At 44.6% G+C, this 6,793-nt stretch overlaps 1 non-coding gene across 1 annotated transcript; it reads left to right on the top strand.

Moving 5' to 3' along the window:
- The first annotated feature begins 4,861 nt into the window (after positions 1-4,861).
- trnaa-ugc (transfer RNA alanine (anticodon UGC)) lies at positions 4,862-4,933 on the top strand. The gene has a single exon. It is a non-coding gene; the product is annotated as a tRNA-Ala (tRNA).
- The last annotated feature ends 1,860 nt before the right edge of the window (positions 4,934-6,793 follow it).

Raw genomic sequence — 6,793 nt, 5'->3', positions numbered from 1 at the left:
TAGGGCGAAGGTGAAGGCCTCAAAGAGGGTGCAGGAAAGATTTACTAGAATGGTTCCAGCAATGAGGGACTTTAGTTACGTGGATAGACTGGAGAAGCTGGGATTGGTCTCCTTAGAGCAGAGAGGACTGAGTGGAGATTTGATAGCGGTATTCAAAATCATGAGAGTATGTGGACAGAGTAGATAGAGAGAAACTGTTTCCATTGGCAGAAGGGTCGAGAATCGAAGGACAATAATTTAAGGTGACTGTCAAAAGAACCAAAGGCGACATGAGGAAAAACCCTGCTCTGAATGGGTTAAAGCCGAGCCTTTGAGAGGCAAAGTCTTGCAACAAATCGTCACAACGCTGTGACATTCGATATCTGCCGCTGTCTGCGGACAAGGTCTTAAATTCTTAACACTCCTGGATCTCCTCCTGCACCTATGCTTTTTCCAGCAAAGTTTGCTCCACAACTCTGTGAATCCCCTTTTATGTCAAAGAACTACTCTCAGTAATCCTGTATCATCAACACTCATTCAGTTCCGAAAACCATGGTCACCTGTTTTAAAAGAAAAAGAAACAGAAAATCCACAGTGGCTATTCTTGAGAGCCCAAGGGGTTAATTGCATAACATGCATTTGTAAATTCCTGACTTCCTTCCATCAACATGGGGAACTATCCACTCAAATTAAGAAACTTAAAAACTTAATAATGTTCCCTTCAGCAACATGAAAGTTGTCGCTTAGTGAATATTTAGGCAAAATTAATGCTGTACTTGAAAAACATCAATATCAACTGCCCGAGGAAGGGGTGAACTTCTATGCAGTGCAAAGAAGGTTGACACAGTCATCGTCAGACTCACGCAGCTGGCGTCACGCAGCATTCACGTCAACTTTAAAAATGTTTCTGAATGAAAAAGTACCAAACTCCATTATATTTCTCCTCCCCCAAATTCTTTGTGCTGTGAAGCAATAATAACTTGCAAACAGATCCCAAATCAATTAAATCCTGGAAAATAAATTTCAGTTTCTTTTCGACTTCCAATTTTCAAAACATGAGCCATGAAGGCACAGATTTTTTTTTGACCAAACTTTTGTTTCTTTAGGAATTGAACATCTGTTAAAACAAGCAGAAATCATTAATAACATCACTATTAACTTTAAAAACATTCCTGTCAGGGAAAACGGCATTTTAGTTCATACATTTTTTTTAAACAGTAGGTTGTACCTGCCCTTGTGCCTATTAATTATACTCAACATTAACTCCGTATCCACCTCAAATCATTAACTCCTTGGCATTTGTGAGAGATTCAAAAATGCTAATTTCGTTTAATGTGATAATCTCATGTCTGAAACTAAGGACTCTCACAGAATTTACAATAATCAGAATTTCACCGTGGCCACAATAAAGTCTGGTTTTCACAATTTAATAGATTAGTTTGCCTCAATAACTCCAATTTAATTCAGCAATATCTGAACCTTAACACAATTTGGAACAGATGAAATTATTGAACCAGCACGTGTTTACAAAAACACAATAAATTACTTCAGGCACTTTGCAATTGAGAGTAAAAAGTACTGAATGTAACTGAAGAAAAAGTTAGCCTTCACAGCTAAACACAATCTTTGTAACATTCTTACACTGCAGGCTGAGAAAGAGGGTGTCGCCACAGCCAGTGGCACCAAAACATTGAGTGCGCTGCAAACAAAAGGACTTTTGTAGCTTGTAAGTAGAAAAGGGACATGATCTTCCCCTCTCTCCTTTATCCCATCATAAATTAATTTATCATTTTTCTCCGGAACCAATTATCAATTTCTGATGTATGCTACTTAACCCCATTCTGTACTGATTCAAAGTCTCAAGCTCACAGTCTGTGTCTCACCCAAACCTGAACAATTCTTAGCAGACTTCTCTACCCACCACGGCTCTCAGATTTTTTTCAAAAAGCTCCCCTGATTGTCCACATGGTTACTGTTAGTATTGGAGGGAAAACTCATGCTCCCGCCAAATAGGTTTTCCTACCTTAACAGTCTGGGTTTAGCATCTTGTCCGTCCAAGGCACTTAGTTTCACTCAATCCACATTATCGCATGTCAAGGTCTAACGCCGCAGTCGCCAGTTTGTAAGATCGATTCAGACTCAAAACCAATAGGTTGCCATTAATCCTTTATTGAATGTAAGCAAGTAGCAACACACACAATGTTTCAGGCCACAGTATTACAAAGGACACGATACTAACCGTCAGTCTTGATTTGGATAGAAGCTGTAACCCTCGGGTGGCTGCTTATCCATCTCTCTCTCTCACTCTCTCTCACACGGTCCTGTGCTTCTATAAATTCAAGTGTAATACTAAAATTCTTTATAACGCTCATTTCATGCAAACTCTCCTTTATCTTTATTTGATATTCACATTCCTTGACCCCCTTTCAGAACTGCTCATGGTATGTGCGGATCCAAGACCTCTATATATCGACATGACCAAGATCTACATATTGTCAACACATTCTCTATTTATTCTCAAAACATTCTCAACGTCGCCTATTATCTTCTGCAAAATGCTTGAACCCTGCAATGTAAGCAGCTTCCAGCATCACCTCGCTCAGTCTGACCTTCTGTATTCTGGGTAAGTTTTAACTCGGCCATTTCATGATCCTCAGCGACTGTCCTACGATTCCCAGCGATCTTATGTTTATAACCGGGCGCTGTTTATGCATTAAGATGCCTAATGTAAATGTGAATGGTTTCTATGGTTTATATGTTGAAAACACTGAATCGAAATGTACGCTTTATATGTTAAAATGCCTAATCTTATACCAAGGAGTCTCTGACCTCTCCCAGCCGTCGCCCACGGCAAGATGAACCTTCTGAGGCTCCACAAGCATTAAATTGTCCCGGAGCAAGACTTCATCTCATGGTCCCCTCAACAGCTCAGCTCATAGCAGCCGACGACTGACCGGAATGTGTGACCGTGCAATGTCGAGCGAGCAGTCCCATCGCTTGTTCCTGTTTGACGCTCTGTCATTCTTCCATCTCACTTTATGATTCAGAGGTTGAAATTCAGGGGACAGGTGTTTAGATTACACAGAGGTAAGAATAGTCTGGATCATCGGCGGTTCGTCTTTTCACAGAGAGTATTGAGTCTCTGCAATGCATTGCCGGCTGGTGTGGTGGGTGCTGACGTTCTCTTTGCCTTCTCGATGAATCTGGATCGGTTCTTGACTGGGACAGAGATGGCATTATATGGAAGATGAGTCATTTTACAATTAACCTAAACATGGCCAATGTCATGTCCTGGACTGGTTTCGATCGCCTGAGTGGGTCGGGGGTGGAATTATCCAGACGTTCACCTCCTTATCGGCCATTGGTTGTTTTTATGGTTTATTACCGCTCCCATGAGATTACATTTCCGATAGGTGAGGCGTTTCTTTTTCGTTCATGGGATGTGGGCGTCGCTGGCAAGGCCAGCATTTATCGTCCATCCCTAATGGTTCTTGAGAAGGTGGTGGTGAGCCACCTTCTTGAACCGCTGCAGTCCGTGTGGTGAAGGTTCTCCCACAGTAAAATGGTGGTGTGTGTAGGAAGTGTACAGTCACGATGCTGCAGTCATGTGGGGCAGGATTGATGAACCAACTGGTCTCTTCCTGCCCGTCATGTCCTTCTGTAATCCCGGATCGTCAAGGTCTTTTTAATGAAGTGATCTTTAAACACAAACCCTCACCTGGGGCAAGTCCTGCGTCCGTCTGTAGTGAAATGAGACTCAATGCTCTCCGCGCCTCACCTTGCCCTGCTCTGAAGCTCAGGGACTCTAAATATTCTTGCTCTCCTCTGCTACATAGTGCCTGAGCATGTCTAGTCTCGTCCAATCGTAAGCAAAGTGACTGATAACGGGACCGTTCGAATAATGCGCCCTGAGATAGGAAGGATGGTTACAGAACAGCCCAAGGATTCTCTCCCCCTCTCCCAGCCTTTCTTCTCAACTCCCCCTTTCTCATTACTCTGAGTGCCAAGGCCTGGTTTCTTCCGTTCACCCACAGTTCTATCAGGTCCTCATACTCCATGTTTAATTGTCTGGATGGAGCAGAAAAGGAGATGATTTTAAGCCCAGTGGACAATGAGTCAGCACTCACCACACCAGCCGGCAATGCATTCCAGAGACTCACTACTCCCTGGGAAATGAAGAACCGCCGAACATCCAGACTACACTTACCTCTGTGTGGTCTAAACGCCTGTTCCCTGCTCCTCCCCAATCTGTGAAACTGGAAATAATCTGAAACTGGGCACACCCAACATGGGTGGCCTCATAAAATGAGAACAATCAGTTCTTCTTTCCTTGGTAGCTCAGTGGTGCAGTGCATGTTTCGCATGTATGGGGTCCTGGATTCAAATCCCAGTATTTCCATATTTATTTTTTCACCAGAATTAAGCACGGAAATTTGAATGACGCTTTCTGAGCGCAGCGAGTGCCAACTTCTGAGGTTCCACAAGCATTAAATTGTCCCGGAGCAGGACTTCATCTCACGGTCCCCTCAGCAGCTCAGCTCATAGCAGCCGCCGACTGACGGGAATGTGTGACGGTGCAATGTGGAGCGAGCAGTCCCAGCTCTTGTTCCTGTTTGACGCTCTGTCTTTCTTCCATCTCGCTTTATGATTCATGGTTGGATTTCAGCCCAGTCACTGATCATTAGCAATTGTATTATCTATTTCCGCAGACTTTTTTTGGAAAGTTTAAAGTAATTTTAAAGTAAAGAGGAGCAGAAACCCCGTGAACTGAAGCAGAGGTTGAACATTGTGAGCATGTGGAACGATAAGGCATCGCGTTGTCTGGGAGCGAGGGAGCCGAAAGCCCACTAGTTTATTTCTAAAATGGCACTTATTTTTCCATGGGGATGTAGCTCAGTGGTAGAGCGCATGCTTTGCATGTGTGAGGTCCCGGGTTCAATCCCCGGCATCTCCAAGCGCATTATGTTTCCAATTTTGAAAATATCCTCTTTTCCTCACCTCACCTTTCCACATAAGGGCAGGCAAGAGTTTGTTGACCGCGGGGAAATCCTAACGCTCTGTACACGATACGATTCAATGCAAGCACATACGCACCTTTTAAATGGCTCCCATCCTTGGGCTGGATAGCCTGCCCAGTGAGAGAAACATAAAATAGGAGCACGGGTCGGCCCTTCGAGCCTGCTCTGCCATTCAATATGATCATGGCTGATCCTCTATCTCAACACCATCATCCCGCTCTCTCCCAATACCGCTTGAAGCCATCTGTGTCTACAAATCTATCTAACTCCTTCTTAACTATATTCAGTGAATTGGCCTCCACAGCCTTCTATGGTAAAGAATTCCACAGGTTCACCACTCTCTGAGTGAAGAAATAGATTATTTCCAGTTTCACAGATTGGGGAGGAGCAGCGGACAGGAGTTTAGACCACACAGAGGTAAGAATAGTCTGGATGTTGGGAGGTTCTTCTTTTCCCAGAGAGTACTGAGCATCTGGAATGCATTACCGGCTGCTGTGGTTGGTGCTGACTCTCTCTCCGCCTTCTCGAGGGATCTGGACCGGTTCTTCACTGGGGCAGAGATCGCATCATATAGAAGGTGAGTGGTTTTACAGTTAACTTATGCATGGTCAATGCGATCCATTGAACTCGATTCGATCGCCTGAGGGAGTCGAGGAGGAATTTCCCAGAAATTCCCTTCTTCATTGACCTTTAATTGTTTTTCTGGCTTCTAACCGCTCCCAGGAGATTCCATGTTTCCGGTGGGTGGGGCGGGTGGTGTGTGTAGGAAGTGTCCAGTCACGATGCTCCGGTCATGTGGGGCAGGATTGATGAACCAACTGGTCTTTTCCTGCCCGTCATGTCCGTCTGGAAACCGAGATCGTCAAGGTGTTTTAAGTGAAGTGATCTTTAAACACAAACCCTCACCTGGGGCAGGGCCTGCGTCCGTCTATAGTGAAATGAGACTCAATGCTCTCTGTGCCTCACCTTGCCCTCCTCTGAAGCTCAAGAACTCGAAATATTCCTGCCGGCCTCTGCTACAATGTTCCTGAGCATTTCCAGTCCCGTCCAACCGTCAGTCTCGTGACAGATAACGAGAGCGTTCGAAGAACGGCGACCTGAATCAGAAATAATGGTCCACACAGCCCCAGGAGACTCTCCCCCTCTCTCAGACTTTCTTCTCAACGCTCACTTTCTCATTTCTCTGAGTGGCGAGACCTGGTTTCTTCTGTTCACCCACAGGTGCATCACGTCCGCAAACCTCAGGTATAGTTGTCTCCAATGATTAAAAAAGGAGATGCTTTTCAGTCCAGTAAAACCTCGGGTGGCCTTAGGAAAGTGAGGTACTCAATCCTTTTATTCTTGATTAGAGGACGTTAGTATCTGGTGATGTAGCTCAGTGATAGACCGCATGCTTCGCGTGTATGAGGTCTCGGGATCTATCCCCAAGCACTTTAGGTTTCAAATTTTGAATTCCGGTCAGTCGGCAGCTGCTATGAGCTGAGCTGCTGAGGGGACCATGAGAGGAAGTCCTGCTCCTGGACAATTGAATGCTTGCCTCAAAAGTTGGAACTCGCTTCCCTCTGAAAACACGATTCGTCTTTTCGTGGGACATTCTGGTGAAAGAAATGTTGGAGGTGTTCGATATTGAACCCAGAAATATATACATAATAAATCAGGCGCTATCCCACCGAGCTACAACCCCGGATCCAATAGATCTATAACCAAGGATAGAAGGACTGAGTCTTTACTGTCTTAAGGCCACCCAATGATTTACTGGGCTTAAAATCATCTCCTCTTGTGGTCCAAGCAGACAA

The sequence above is a fragment of the Heptranchias perlo genome, unplaced genomic scaffold (genome assembly GCF_035084215.1).
Source record: "Heptranchias perlo isolate sHepPer1 unplaced genomic scaffold, sHepPer1.hap1 HAP1_SCAFFOLD_62, whole genome shotgun sequence".
Taxonomy (NCBI): domain Eukaryota; kingdom Metazoa; phylum Chordata; class Chondrichthyes; order Hexanchiformes; family Hexanchidae; genus Heptranchias; species Heptranchias perlo.
Note: the sequence above shows the minus strand (reverse complement) of the source record. Positions and strands in the feature narration are given on the sequence as shown.